We start from the raw sequence: 14842 nt of genomic DNA, 5'->3' as shown, positions 1-14842 counted from the left end.
TTCCCAATAACAACTAAATTTTCCTTTAAAGAATACAATAAGGTATCTAAACCAAAGAAAGCAATACTAACAAATACACACACCCAAAAACCTACATAGCAATCACAAAACAGACTTACCCCTAAGTTCACGGCTTATAAAAATAGCAGTAAAATGTCCAGGTGGCGAGCATCTGCTGTACTTTGTGCATCCCTTGCCCCCACCCCTCTCCTTCTGGTATCAGGTACACCTCTCTCTTAAATGGAATGAAGTTTACCATATCTCAGGGAGACTGGCCCAACCCTCTCCCTGTGGCCCACAGGGAAGGCCAGAGTCTGCCAAGATCAGCCTGGGTCTATGCTGAGATTTCCCACGTGGAAGTAGAAAAATAAAGAACTTGTCTCCACCTCAGATGGCAAGTTGCAAGGAAAAAGAAAAAGAACAGGAAAGAAAACTGGAACTTCCTACAGCAGTCACGCCTAACCCTAAGAAATAACAAGGGATAAAAAAGAGGCCGATAGGAAGAGAAGTCGAGTGAAGTAAGATGGAAAGAGACGGAACACAAGAAGCAACACTTCGGCCTCTGAAATGCAAAGGCTGGGAGGTAGCAATTGATGGTTCAAGGACGTGGGTTCCTGCCACCCCGTGGGAGATCTGGATGGAGTTCCCAGTTCTGGCTTGGTCTGACCCACTTTCAGCTGTTACAGTCATTTGGGGGATGAGCCAGTAGATGTACGACCTCTCCATCTCCCTCTTTTGATTCTCTCTCTCCACCACCATCTCTTCTTTCTGCCACTCAAATGAATAAGTAAAAATACGAAAAAAAATATTCATATTGGATTTCTGTTATTTTCAGCTAAGAGTCTTTGTCTGCTACATACAGGGAAAAACACATCAGGAAAACAAAAGCCTGTAAAATTAAAGTTACCTGCCTATGTATGCAGTTATGTAAGTCTCAATCAGAGAGATCGTAAAGACTTTCTAGGTAGTTTCAAGAGACTATTATTCACAAATTATTGACATTGGGTTTCTTTGCTGATGTTTGCCAAGCATTTCATACTCAACTCTTTCAGATAACTCCTAAATTGTATGTTTTAAAAATACATACAAGCTTTCCTCATAACTCTGAGAATCCTTTTAAATATGTTACTGATCAACAGTAAGTTCACTAATAACATTTAGTGACAGAAAGAGGGATGAAATGCAAACCAATCATTTCCATTGTTTTTATTAACTTGGTGAAACAATTTGTCAAGACAGGATATCATCATTAAAAATACTTTTGAGAGTTTTGTTTATCAATTATATTAGAGGGTTTTTTTTTTTTTTTTGAAGAGTTCAATAGGAGTCTCATTTTAGATTTCCAAATCAATTTAGTTTGCTCTATATCACTAACATTTGGAAAGGTCAGGTATCTTAAAACATCATCTACTTTATGGATTGTCCCAGGAAAAGAGTATTGATTTCTAGTCATTTTAATGGATGTTGTTAAGGTTATCAGCATATGACTTCGACTGTTTAATTTAAAAGACTGATTCCTGCCATTTGATTTGTGAAGTGATATCTTCTTGGTGCACTGTGAGTTCTCATCAAGGTAAAAGAGAGTCGTTATCAAGGGCAAGGCCATGGGCAGTGTCACAGCTGCAACACTGGTACCTGGTTTGAAGTCTCTGGCTCATCTTTGCTGGAAAGAATGACAGGCAATGGAGTGGTGTGATACTTATACTTAGAACCCAAGGAAACATGGAACTTAGTTTCACAGATCTAAGAGAGCAAATAATAAAAATGCCCTTAAGTATAGAAAACTACATACCCCTTGTTATTCAAGTCAAAAGTCAAGAAACAATCTTAAGTAATTTGAACTACACAATGTTTACCTACTAAATCGTCACCACTACTTTGAGAAGAATCTCCTTAGTGGGTCACTGGGGATTTACCAACAACAATGAAAAGGTAAAGAGAAATGAGTTCTCAAACAAACTCATTTAAATGATAAAGAAGCAACTCAAAATCTGCATCCTAGGACTGGCTGCTCAATCACATCACTCACATTGTCAAGAAACCAAACAGGTTTGCTGTTGATCTGTTCAAGATGAAAGACTGCTGTACTTCAGCTAAACTTTAAGAAAAACAGCCTTTCTTCCTGCTGAAGTCTTGGTATACACACATAAGTGTATCCAGAGCAATCCTTTATTATTAACCATTTGTACTGCCTTTTTAATTTTTATAAGCTATAAGCAACGGTTTTCAAAAAAATTAAAAAGAAAATTCAGCACCTCCAGGAGCCATAGCAATCCATCTTCAAACAAAATAAATCTAACAACACATGAGTCACACACTGAGTGAGTCAGCCAGATCAAAGGCTGTGGCAAGCTGGTGATTCATCATTAAACCGAATTCATATTCATGTTTCCCCATGCTTGAAGGCAAACACAAGAGATTAAATTATTTTTAAAATGCATCTCCTTGACAAATACACCAGACTTGCAAGTGAAAATGGTAACTTCGTTTGATTCCAAGCTTCCCCAAATAAATCAAATATCCCTACTCAGCACAGATGAGGCCTTGTGTTTCAAAAACCACTGAGAGGCATGGACCATGCAATGCAATGCAGGAGAGAAAACTGAAATGCCCAGCTCTTGACTTTCTCAAATATCTGGAGTTTCTCAGGGATGTTCAAAGCTAAGGAATAAAGACCACTAAGCATCCACTATTTTCCTGTACAACATGGGCAAATCACCATCTTTCCCCAAAAAGCAGCTTCAGTATTGATAAAATTAACATGGTGCAAATCAGTCTCCCAGTCCCATCAGGTGATGGTGAAGATGGTATGCATGGGATTTTTCCCCTCATACCCTTACAGGAAAAAGAAAAATGAGATCCATCTCTGCTCTGCTTCTGTCCTAGTACCCTTCACTGTTTTAAATTAAGGCATTTGTTCTCAATCTTGCTGCATGATAGGTCAACTGCAATGCTTTTCCAAATATCATTACCCATGCCCCATCTCCAACCAACTAAATGAGTCTCTGGGGGTTGAGTTTAGGCACTCCAAGGGAAATATTTATGTTACCCCGTGGATTCTGATGTACTGTCAGGCTGAAAGGCCTGAAGGCACTTGCTCCCATAGTGGGATCCCAAACTAGCTTTGGCATCACTTGGAAATTTGCTGGAAATGAAATTCTTGGGCTCCAACTCAGACTGAGTCACTTTGAGGATAGGATTCAGCAATATGGACTGCATGTTAACAAGTCCTCCAGGGGATGCTGATTTAAGCTAAACAGAGAACACCACAACCAAAGAAGGTATATAAGACTCCAGTTAAAGCCAAGTGTTACCTATATATCCGCACTATGCTGAATTAGGAGATTTATGCTAACACTTTAGATTGAAGGAGCTTGTCATTTTCATTTATTGATCATTTAAATTGTTCCTGAAAGAATGAGATAGAGGATAAACATGAATAGAAAAATAAGTGAAAAGAGGTCTAACCAGTGCTATCCAATGCAAATAAATGTGAGACATAAATATGAGCTATAAATTCAAACCACTATGTAATATAAATTTTCTAGTATCCACATTAAAAAAATAAAAAGAAACAGATATGATTACCATTTACTATTTATTTATTGAACTCTTTATTTAGTGGAACCAAATTGATTGATTATATTGATTATATTATATTGATTATATTATACTGATTGATTGATTATAACAAAAAAATGCTATCTCAAAAACTTAAAAAATAAAGAAAAAATGGTATCATTTTGACATTAAACTGTAAAAAAAATTGTTAGGTATTTCACTTTTTTTTTCATAGAAGTCTTTAAACTATAGCATGAATTTTACACTTAGAACACATCTCAAAGCAGAATAGCGACCTTTCAAGTGCTCCATGGCTACCTGTGGCCAGTGGCTACTTCACCAGAGAGCACATAGCCAGACCAGTGCTTCTCAACTTCAAAGTGCACCCAGATTATTACAAATTTTGGAAATACATATTCTGTTTTAGTGGGCCTGGGAGGGGCTAGAGATTCTGTTTTCTTGACCAGCTACATAATCATTTGCCCAGTGCAAAATAAAAGCGCAGGGACCAATGTTATGGCATGGCAGGTTAAGCTACTGCCTACAATGCTGGCATCCTATATGGCCATTGGTTCCGAGTCCCAGCTATTCCACTTTGGATCCAGCTCCTAGCTAATGCACCTGGGAAAGCAGTGGAGGATGGCCCAAGTGCTTGGGCCCCTGCACCCACCTGGGACACCAGGAAGAAGCTCCTGGCTCCAGCTTCCATCTGGCCCAGCTCCAGCTATTTCTGCCATTTAGGGGATGAACCTAAATGGAAGTTTCTTGCTCGCTCGCTCTCTCTCTCTCTCTCTCTCCCCCTTCACCTTGTTCCATCTGTTGGTTCACTCCCACAAATGGCCACAACAGCCAAGGATTGGATAGGCTGGAGCCAGGAGCCAGGAGCTTCATCCAGGCACGGATTGTGGGTGGGACATCTTCCACTGCAAGTGGAGCAGCCAACACTCAAACATGTACCCATATAGGATGCCGGCAAAACAGACAGTGGCTTAATCTGGTATACCACAGAGCCAACCCCAAATAAATCTTTTTAAAAATTAAAAAATAAAAGTGCAGAACCCCTTGCTCAAGAAGCAGGAAAAAAGTTCCTTCAAGGATACTGAATTATCTTTCTCCTTTCTGCTGTAGTTTCTCTTCAACCTTCTAAAATATTTTATATTTGCTGTTGGATGTTGCATGGGGTGGGGAGGATGGTGACTGGGGGGATATTTAAGGATTGGGTGCAGACCCCCAAAGGCTGAGAGAGTACTGTGTGGACTATGGCATGTGTGCATGGACACTTAACCAACAGCATTTTAGTTGTTGCTGCATTGTAAAATCTGCAGCTCTATAAAAGATAGGAAGCTATGAAAATAAATTTTACCTTTTCCAGGAAAAACATCCCCTTTGCCTTAGGTTGTCTGTGGAAAAAAAAAGTAATAATTCTAAAATGTCCCCAAGTTGATGCTGTGGCGAAGCAGGTAAAGCCACCACCTGTAAAGCCAGCATCCTATGTAGGTGTCAGTTCGAATCCACTCCTGATCCAACTCTCTGCTATTGCCTGGGAAAGCAGTAGAAGATGGCCTAAGTCCTTCGGCCCCTGCACCCGAGTGGGAGACCTGGAGGAAGGCTCCTGGCTCCTGGCTCCTGGCGCAGCTCAGCCATTGGCAGCCATCTGGAGAGTGAACCAGCGCATGGAAGACCTCTCTCTTTCTCTCTCTCCCCTCTCTGTCTTTCTGTGCCTCTGCCTCTCTCTAACTCTGCCTTTCAAATAAAATAAATAAATCTTTAAAAACAATAAATAAAAATAAAATGCCCCAAGATTGTAGCATATAAAAATTATGTCTGCTTTGCTTCCCCATAAGAAATAAATTGCTGGCCAGCTCCCGGCTCACGAGGCTAATCCTCCACCTGCGGCGCCGGCACACCGGGTTCTAGTCCCGGTTGGGGCGCCAGATTCTGTCCCGGTTGCTCCTCTTCCAGTCCAGCTCTCTGCTGTGGCCTGGGAGTGCCGTGGAGGATGGCCCAAGTGCTTGGGCCCTGCACCCCATGGGAGACCAGGAGGAAGCACCTGGCTCCTGCCTTTGGATCGGCAGCAGCACGCCGGCCATAGCAGCCATTTGGGGGGTGAACCACCGGAAGGAAGACCTTTCTCTCTCTCTCTCTCTCTCTCTCTCACTGTCTAACTCTGCCTGTCAAAAGAGAGAGAGAGAGAGAGAGAGAGAGAGAGAGATAAATTGCCTCCTTTCAAATCCTTTACTTTCAAGAGCATGAAGTATGGCTCTGAGAATCCTGGTGGTTTGGCTCAGAGACAAATGAACTGTCCCTTGAAATGGTGGGAGGTGTCAAGAGAAGCTAACTTCAAGAAAATCTGACTTTTCTCTTCCAGCCTCCTGCTGGGCTTGAATATTCATCAGAAATAATGTTGGAGGTACAGATGCTGTGGTACAGCAGGTTACGCCACCACGTGGGACACTGTAGCCCATGTTGAAGTGCCTGGGCTCAGTCCCGCCTCCGGGTCCATCCAGCTTCCTGCTAACGCATTTGGGAGGTAACAGATGATGGTTCAAGTACTTGCATCCCTGCCATAGTGTGGAGGTCCTAGCTCTTGGTTTCTGCCTGGCTTAGCCCAGGGAGGGGCATTTGGGAAGTACATGAGCAGTTAGACGTCTTTTTCTCTCTTTTGCTCTCCATCTCTAGTGCCCTCCCTCACTCTCTTCCCCCCTTTCTTTTAAATAAATAAATCTTTAACAACAAAAAAAGAAATCCTAGCTTTCTTATTGATTGATAGTATTTCTTAAATCACAAAGGTTCTGAGGTGACTTTACAGGAATATATACTATAAAAGAGCAAAGTAAAAATAAATATCAAGAAATATATAAATCAGAGGAGAAAAACATGACCTCAATTAATAGGCCAAAGCATCCAACACAATAGCAATGGTTGGTTTGCCATTTGTTTCAGAGTTTCTTGTGACCTAAAGTAAAAACCAGAAAGACGCAATGCAATTATTTTCCCATACTGTCCATCAGGAGAAAAGCATCAATCTTCCGGAGAGAGTGCAAAAAAATTGCAGCACTTAAGTCAAAAAGAAATTACTCACCTGAATGCCAACAATTAGGATCCCTTCAAGTACTTGGGAGGTGGGAGAAGTGGCAAAACACTGGTCACTGGTGGCTGCTCATGTTTCTCACAGTAAAAGGCAAAAGCACTGCTACCAGTTAGAGTAGAAACAATATGTCTGTCTTCCCTGTCCATTTATTCCTCTGACTCAGGTTCATCTTGAATGATCAGCATAAGTGTGGGTAACCCCGCAGCTTGGAAGTGGATTGGGAAGGGGTGGATGAACACAGACGTCTAGAAGTGAGGACCTGCTGCGAGCCAGTACAAGTTTTTTGAAGAGACAAGAACCACTGGTGACTGGGTGCTCAACACTCTGTCAAGCTGCAATGGAAACAAAATTCACGACCATGGTCTCTGATTACAGAAATAGGACACCAAGTTAAGATCAAATCCTTTCTTACAAAAGATTTGTTTGTTTGTTTGTTTGTTTGTTTGAAAGGCAGAGGGAGAGAGAGAATCTTCTGTCCATTGTTCCACTTTCCAAATGTCTACAACAGCCTGGGTTGGACCAGGCTAAAGCGAAGAGCCAGGAACTCCATCTGGTTCTCCCACAAGGGTGGCAGACATTCAAATACTTGAATTATCTTCTCCCTGCTGCTTTCCCAGTGCATTAGCAGGAAACGAGATTGGAAGCAGAGTAGCTGGGATTCAACCTGGCTCTCTAAATGGGATTCAGGCATCTCAAGCAGCAGATTGATCTGCTGTGCCCCAACACCTGCCTCCAGACCAAATCCTTATAACCCATTACTACCCATCTGATTGGAAATCACCTTCATTGTCTTTCATTCTTTTTAAATTACTTATTTAAGAGAAAGAGATCTCCCTTTTGCTGGTCTGGTCCTCAGACATTCATAACAGCCAGGGTTGGGCCAGGCCAAAGCCTGGAATTTAATCCACATCTCCACGTGAATGGAGCTTCCGGAGGTGCACGTTAGCAAGAAGCTGGAATTCGAGCAGAGCAGGGACTCCAATCTCAGGATTCTGATATGAGATGCCATTGTCCCAACTCATGTCCCAACTGATAGGCCAAGACCCATCAAGCTATTTTATCTTTTGAAAACATATCACTCCTTTCTTCATACACAGAGTAGAGTCTGGGTAATGGGAAACACAGCAAGTATGCACAAATTTGCCCTGGTGACTGGAGTGCCTGGTGGCTTTCTGAGACTGTGCAGACACTCTGGATTAGTCAATAATTCACACAACATATAAAATGCCAGCCTGGTCAGCATACAGCTACCTCTCTCTCTCTGCCTCTCAAATAAAATAAATAAATCTTAATAAATAAATAAAACCCATGAGATGTTACTAAATGAGCCCACTCTGCTATGTTAGTTACAACTTAGCTCTCATTGAGCACTACAATAATGCCTCTTACAGACAGAAAAAGCACACAGAATCGACCACTAAAATACAAATCTCCTCACTGCATTAAAGTTTGCAGACCTTCAAAATCAACTTAATACAGATTATTGTGTGAAGTAGAAAAATGGTAGATAGACAATAAGAGAACCGTGGTCAGGGGCTTTGAATTCTAAAGAAAGAGAAAATGAAGGGTTTACAGTCCAAAGAGTAAAATCGGCATAGGCCAACAATTATCAATATAATCATCATGAATCTAAGTTTACAATTCTATGAGAATATGATCATAAAGAAAGGCAACAGAGTTTAGTCTTCAAATTAACCTTTTATGTCTGTTTTAGGTATGAAAAAATTCTGGATGGCCTATTTCAATTTATAGTAAAGTTATTGTATAAACTCGGGAATTTAACAAAATATTTCAGTACTTATATGTATTCAGAATTTACCATTTTGCCATAAAATTGGAAGTCTAATTTCCTGAGAATTTATTACAGACATTCAAAAAGTTCCATTGAAGAGTTAAAATATGTTTATAGTCATTCTTTTTTTAATTTGATTTTTTAATTTTAGCAGTTACACTTATTATTCTCTTAATTGAATTTTTTATGACTATTGCTCATTTCAGTGCATTAAGTGTTATTCTTAATGAAAGGAAAGCATTTTAATATCATCTGAAATTCTGTAGTCTGTAAAGTTAATTTTTCTCCAAGGATGGAAAATGCCTCAGTCTCATAGATTTGCAGTCAAAGTCATGTTAGTTTAACTTGAACGCTCAGTGACCCACAAAGAGGCTTACTAGCAGCTTTATTAGCCAAAAGAATACTGCCCTGAGTCTAATAAAATGTTTACTCTTCAATCAAGTCTTCAGCAATTGAGTTCATCTTCATTTCTCTCTTTCCAACTTCACAGCAGAAAAAAATAACTTCTAGACAGAGGTCTCCACAGAGCCAGGCCTGTGCAACCCGGGGCCTGGCATTGCTACGACTTCAGCACCATGTCTAATTCTCTGCAGGGAAGTGCATGAGCAGAGAGCACTTTCTCTTCACAGATCATAACACAGCTTGTAATCACAGACTTTGTGCTAACTTAATTAATGTCAATGTCTTCCAAAAGAACTTCTGTGCCAAAAGGGAGAGTTCAGTATCTGGTTTACGCACTATTGTGCCTTACACTGTGCCAAGTGCAATACAAAAGTATTTATTGGATAAATGATTGAATGAATGAAAGAAAATGTAAGCAGAGAACAGATTAGCAAACTTCATTGTGTCTATGTCCACTTTAACCCACATGGTGGAAACTCAGAGAGATGTGGCCCCCATTTTCGTTTACATATTTTAAACTATTTTACTTATGTTTTGTATAATGTTTCAGCTAGAAAAGTATGCTTTGATTGCATAGTGTGTTTACCTCTAATGGGTAAACAATGAACATGGGTAAGTCAGCAGTGCTAACAAAAAGTACTATCCTAACTCTTATTTTGCAAAGGAATGCATATGCTGCTTAATGTGAAGGGATAACAGCAACCAGTTGTCTAGGACTGAGACCTCCCAGCTTAATTATATCAACATCTGAGATTGTGCTCACCCTGGAGCATCAACCCCCCTACCCCCATCCCCACCCACCCTCTCCATCCCCCATCCCCGTATGATTTTTTCCCCCATCTCTTTAAGTCTTCTTTGTCCTCAATATTCACCTTCTTACACCCAAAAGTGTGGAGAGCTAAGGGATAACACAGGCTATTCCTTTACTTGAAGAGGTCTGCTGTTTTTTGCCCTCATCTCTTAACAGGTGACTTGATATGAAATCTTTTTCAAACAGATTAACTAGAATCTCCTTCAAGTAAAGATACTTCTTCAATCCTGTAAGAAATCTATATCTTAAAAGAATTTGTTGGTCAAAGCCATTGGAACTCTTTTTTCCAAGAGAAATAATCCAGCTGGGTGGTCAGACAAGCTGTGTTCCAAATTTAAAAGACAAGGGCCTAGGCCAGTGCCGTGGTGCAGCAGGTTAAAGCCCTGCCTGCAGCACTGGCATTCCACGTGGGCGCCAGTTGAGTCCCAGCTGCTCCACTTCCAATTCAGCTCTCTGTTACGGCTTGGGAAAGCAGTAGAAAATGGCCCAGGTCCTTGGGCCCCTGCACCCATGTGGGAGATCTGGAAGAAGCTCCTGGCTCCTGGCTTCAGATCAGCTCAGCTCTGGCTCTTGGCAGCCATTTGGGGAGTGAACCAGCAGATAAAAGACCTCTCTCTCTCTGGTTCTCTCTCTTTCTGTAACTCTTTCACATAAATAAAATAAATCTTTAAAAGAAAAAAAAAAAAGACAAGGGCCATCCGCAGGGAAACTGCTGGGTAAGATCATTGCTGGCTGACGGGCCCACATTTCCCTTCTCAGGTGGCATCCAGCACTCAGTTCCTGTGATCACAGCACATTCGGCCCACGGTGCCCTGTGCTTCTATGCATGTAAAGAGTTACCCTTCCCAATCATCCCCACCCATTCTCTTTGTACCCAGCTCTGGATTATCCAGCCAGCCCATTTACAGGGAAGGAAGTGATAACAGCTAAAGGAATCAGTCACTGGAAGCATTTGCATTATAAACCACATTCAGTGCCTTACACATATATTATCTTTATGGAGGCAAACATCTAAAGGTGACATTCAGAGGAGTACAGGGGAGGAATCTGCACTGAGTTGGTGAAGGTAAGAAAACATTAGGGGCTCACAATGGTGAATGTTGGGATGAGGGGCCAACATCCTTGGCATACACAAAAGCATATGAGAAGCTCAATGTACGGGCAGGTATTTCCCCTAGTGACTAAGACTCCACAATGTCTATGTCCCGCATTGGAATGCCTGGATTCAATTCCCAACTCCATCTCCTCACTCCAGCTTCCTGCTAACACGGACTCTGGGAGGCAGTGGAAATGGCTAAAGTAACTGAGCTCCTGCCTCGCTCCACACCCCCATCCCCAACCCCACATCAGAGAGACTTGGATTGAGCCCCCAGCTCCTGGCTTTGGCCTGGGATGGTAGGCATTTTGGAGTGAGCCAGCAAATGAAAGCTCTTTCCCTCTGTCTCTGTCTCTCTGTCTCTCAAATACTTTAAAACTCAGTTTATTCTCAGTAGTACACAGAAAACTGATGAGACAAAAGAAGAATTAAAAGCAAGTATACAGAAAATGAGAGTGCAGAAAACTACGGAGAGCCCTTTTGGCTAACAGTATGGCCAGTGTTTTTAAATCATGGAGTGAGAGGGGACATCACCAATGAATACACATTCCCACTTCGTCCATACTCAGTCAGCAGCAGAGGACTCACTTTTCAACCTTCTACTTCTGCTCACTGAAATCCAGGTCTCTGAAGCATGAAAATTTTCCCTCAGCGTATGCCTTTTCTTAGGCCTAGATCTTAGGGTAGGTGGCCTGAACAATGCTAACTTCAGATACAGAGAAACTCCTTAACAGTCCATCCTCTGAGAACTTGTTGACCTACCTATTTTCTCACTGAATTTTCCTCATAATCCATGGCGAGAAATAGGGATAATTTTAATTGCCTGAGAATCTCTTGAATTTTCATGTTTCAGTGATAGCCACAAAGTTAATCATTACTATTAAAATGGTCAGTATAATTTAGAATTGACAATAGAACTGAACTTTTTCTCAAAAGAACCTAAACGATTCAAACCCAGTGAAAATTTGCAGCCCTGTGAGTCAAGTGATAAGAAGGAGCAGCCCCTGGTGAGTTCACAATGCAAGGTCCACCATAATCCAAGGTAGATCTCACTGGTTTTAAGGCCCAATGGTTGAAAGCAGTAGTTCTTGCTTACCCATTGCCACAGCTCCTATATCTTACCTTTTCCCCTCCCTTAGCCTTTTTATTTGGAAAAAATTGGTCATGATCTATCACGTGTCATCTTAGTTTCAGTATTTTAATTCCTAAGCATGTATTATGAGTGCCAGGTCAGCATCCTTCATGCCACATCTCTTCCCCTCCCCCTTTCCTCTCTCCACTAATCCAACCTGGCTTCTCTCTCTCCCTCCTACCCTCCATCTTTCATCTCCACCTCACAGGGTCATTATCACCTACTCCCCTTTCCTCCTTGTTTCTTGAAGGGATCACTCTCAGAACATCAATCCATAATCAATTTTCTAGTATGTTTCAGAAAACTCTCCAAAATAAGACCTCTTGATGTAAACTCAAATTTTTTACAGAAATGTACTTATAGAGACTGACAATACAAGAAGTTCCAGCTTAGATAGAAGAGAAATCCACCTGTGTGAGCAAATGCCTTTGAGAGGGTTCATCATCCACCTAGAGTTAAGGAAAGAGCAAACAGAGGAAAGTGACCACCGCCGGTTGCATTTGCACTTGGTAATTTACATGAATTCATTCATTTCTATTTCACCAATAGCAAGAGCTGACAATGCCAAGTACTGAGATGGATGGGTGAACAAGGTCTATTTCCCACCCTCCGGGAGCTACAGTTTAATGCACCAAGGACACAACATGATGTAGCATGGAAGAGCTATAATAGGAGAAGAGAGCGATACTGGGGTACATAGGAGAGATTCCCATTCAGACACTTGGGTGGGAAAGGGAGGTTCTCTTGGAAGAAGCAACATCTCAGCTGGGATCTGAAGACCGGGTGGGAGTTATCCAAACAAACAAAACAAAAATGAAGCTTGGGAGAGATCATGAAGTTCAATCTTGACCACAACTCTGTGGAGTACATGAGACTAGCTCTAGTTTCCCAGTAAGAGTTAAAGTACCTGAAATGAGAAATCCAGTCCGTGGTGGATATGGGCTTGATCCTTGGGACAACTAGCTAGGACTGAGCTTGGACCTTGTACCACCGCTCCAGGCCTCTACTTTCCCTCACCTCTGCACCTGTTTTAGGCCCTCAGGCCCACCTGTCAGACAGAAACAGAAAGGAGGGCATGGCAATGCTGTAATCAGATCTGTGGAGAGTTTATCACCCAACAAGGGTGCCCTTGAAATTCACTTGAGTCCCTCTATGTTGTCTCCTTTCAGCACAAGTCCAGGCACTCAAGTAGGGCATGGTAGTCAGCTTGTCTCTGGGAAAAGTGCATACAAATGATCCTGAAAGCAAAAGAGAAGCTTTGTTTGGTGCAAACCTGTCAGGAATACCTTCAAAGCAAAGGTATCTTTTGTAAATATTGCAATCTCTCCTTTGACTTACAGTGAGGCACACCTGGATGGCTAAAGGTTGGCTTTGCCTCTCACAAAAATCTCAGCAGAGACTGCTGGAGGAGGTGGTAGAACTGAAAGTGTGATAAAACAGCAGCTTTCATCCTGGACCATTCCATAGGCTCAAAATGCTCTGAAAAGTAAACACAGAGACTGACGCAAACGTCCATCACTAAGTGTATTTATTTAAAAACCCGAATGACAAAAGACAAACATCATAGACATTAATAAAGAAATAAAATAAACATTTGACTTCTTCTCTTTACTCAATGGTATTCAGCTTGTTTGGAAGCCTGCTTGCCAGATTTGAAGCCAACTTCTTACAGGTCTTGCGCAGGCCTTCCCAGGTGATGACAATTTCATTGTTCCAAGAATAAGGGTGAGATGCAAATATACAGAAGTCCTCTCTATCAGAGATATGCTTACTGTGCAGATAGTAACAAGTAATACAGCTAATGCTTTCCTTTTCATTCAGATATACCCCTGCTGGCCAGGCGAGGCTTTCCAGGGGTTAATGCAATGTAGAGGCCAAGAGCTCACACTCGTGATGGCTGGGACAGGTGTTTGAGGAAGCTATGAGAAAATTTTTGGTGAGCATTGTTCTTTCTCAGCTTTCTTCTCATTTCTGCAGCAAATCTCAAATGGCACTCTACTGGAGGAGTCATTTATTTCTAGCCATGGTCCTTTGGGCTATTAAAAGGTTGCCGATGCAAACCTAGCTCCAAGTTAATCCCAAATGCCTGCTCTCTTTCTCACTGTATTTCTAACCTCAAAGACATTACCCCTCCCCTAACGTTCCTTTTCCCTCAGAAAGGAGGGATATCTAGGGCCTCACCGATGACTTGTTCCAACACCACGACGTCAGAACGAAAGTCGCTCTTCAGTTCTCTCATTCCTCGCTTTTCCTTAGCTTTCTGGTTTTGAACATATCTGATCTGAATTCCTGCCAGTATCAGTTGTCTCACTCTTGATGCACCCCTCCCCACCCCACCTGCAGGGGAAAGTCTGAGATAAGCTGGAGGTACATTAGTGAGCTAAGAACCTGGCTTGGTATTTACGAACTTTAAAGGTTCATGTTTATATTACCATTTTCTGGAGTTGACATCTGGCCTCCATAGCTTCCTAGTTCTACCTCCAGCCTCTCTTTCCTGCCAGCCCCCAACACACCCATACACTAAAGCCAAAAGTACATAAAGAGTGACAAGAATACTGTGTCTAGTTCTTACAGTTTAACTTGCTCCTCATTTTCAACAAAGCAGAGATAATGACTGAAAACAAAGTGAGCCTTGAGAATAGGAAGAAAATTAGCATATGTCACTACCTATTTCACTCTGCTGGCTTCTTCTCCCCTTAGGCAGTTAAAAGCACCCACTCTGGAGTCAGATTGTCTAAGTCATACCCAAGTATGCACCTCAGCCACAATGCCTGGTCTCTCACCTCATTTCCCTACCTGTAAAATATGAAAAGCAATATTGCAATCTCACAGGGCTATGAGGATTGAAAGACTAAGCAAAAATAAACACTGCCTTTTAGTATACCATGAGAGACAAGCTCTGAGCTCAGTTAGTAAAGACTGCTACTTTCCAAAAAAAATAATAAGTTGAATTTAAA

The sequence above is a fragment of the Oryctolagus cuniculus genome, chromosome 5, assembly GCF_051225735.1.
Source record: "Oryctolagus cuniculus isolate XC-2025 breed Fujian yellow rabbit chromosome 5, ASM5122573v1, whole genome shotgun sequence".
Lineage (NCBI taxonomy): Eukaryota > Metazoa > Chordata > Mammalia > Lagomorpha > Leporidae > Oryctolagus > Oryctolagus cuniculus.
Note: the sequence above shows the minus strand (reverse complement) of the source record.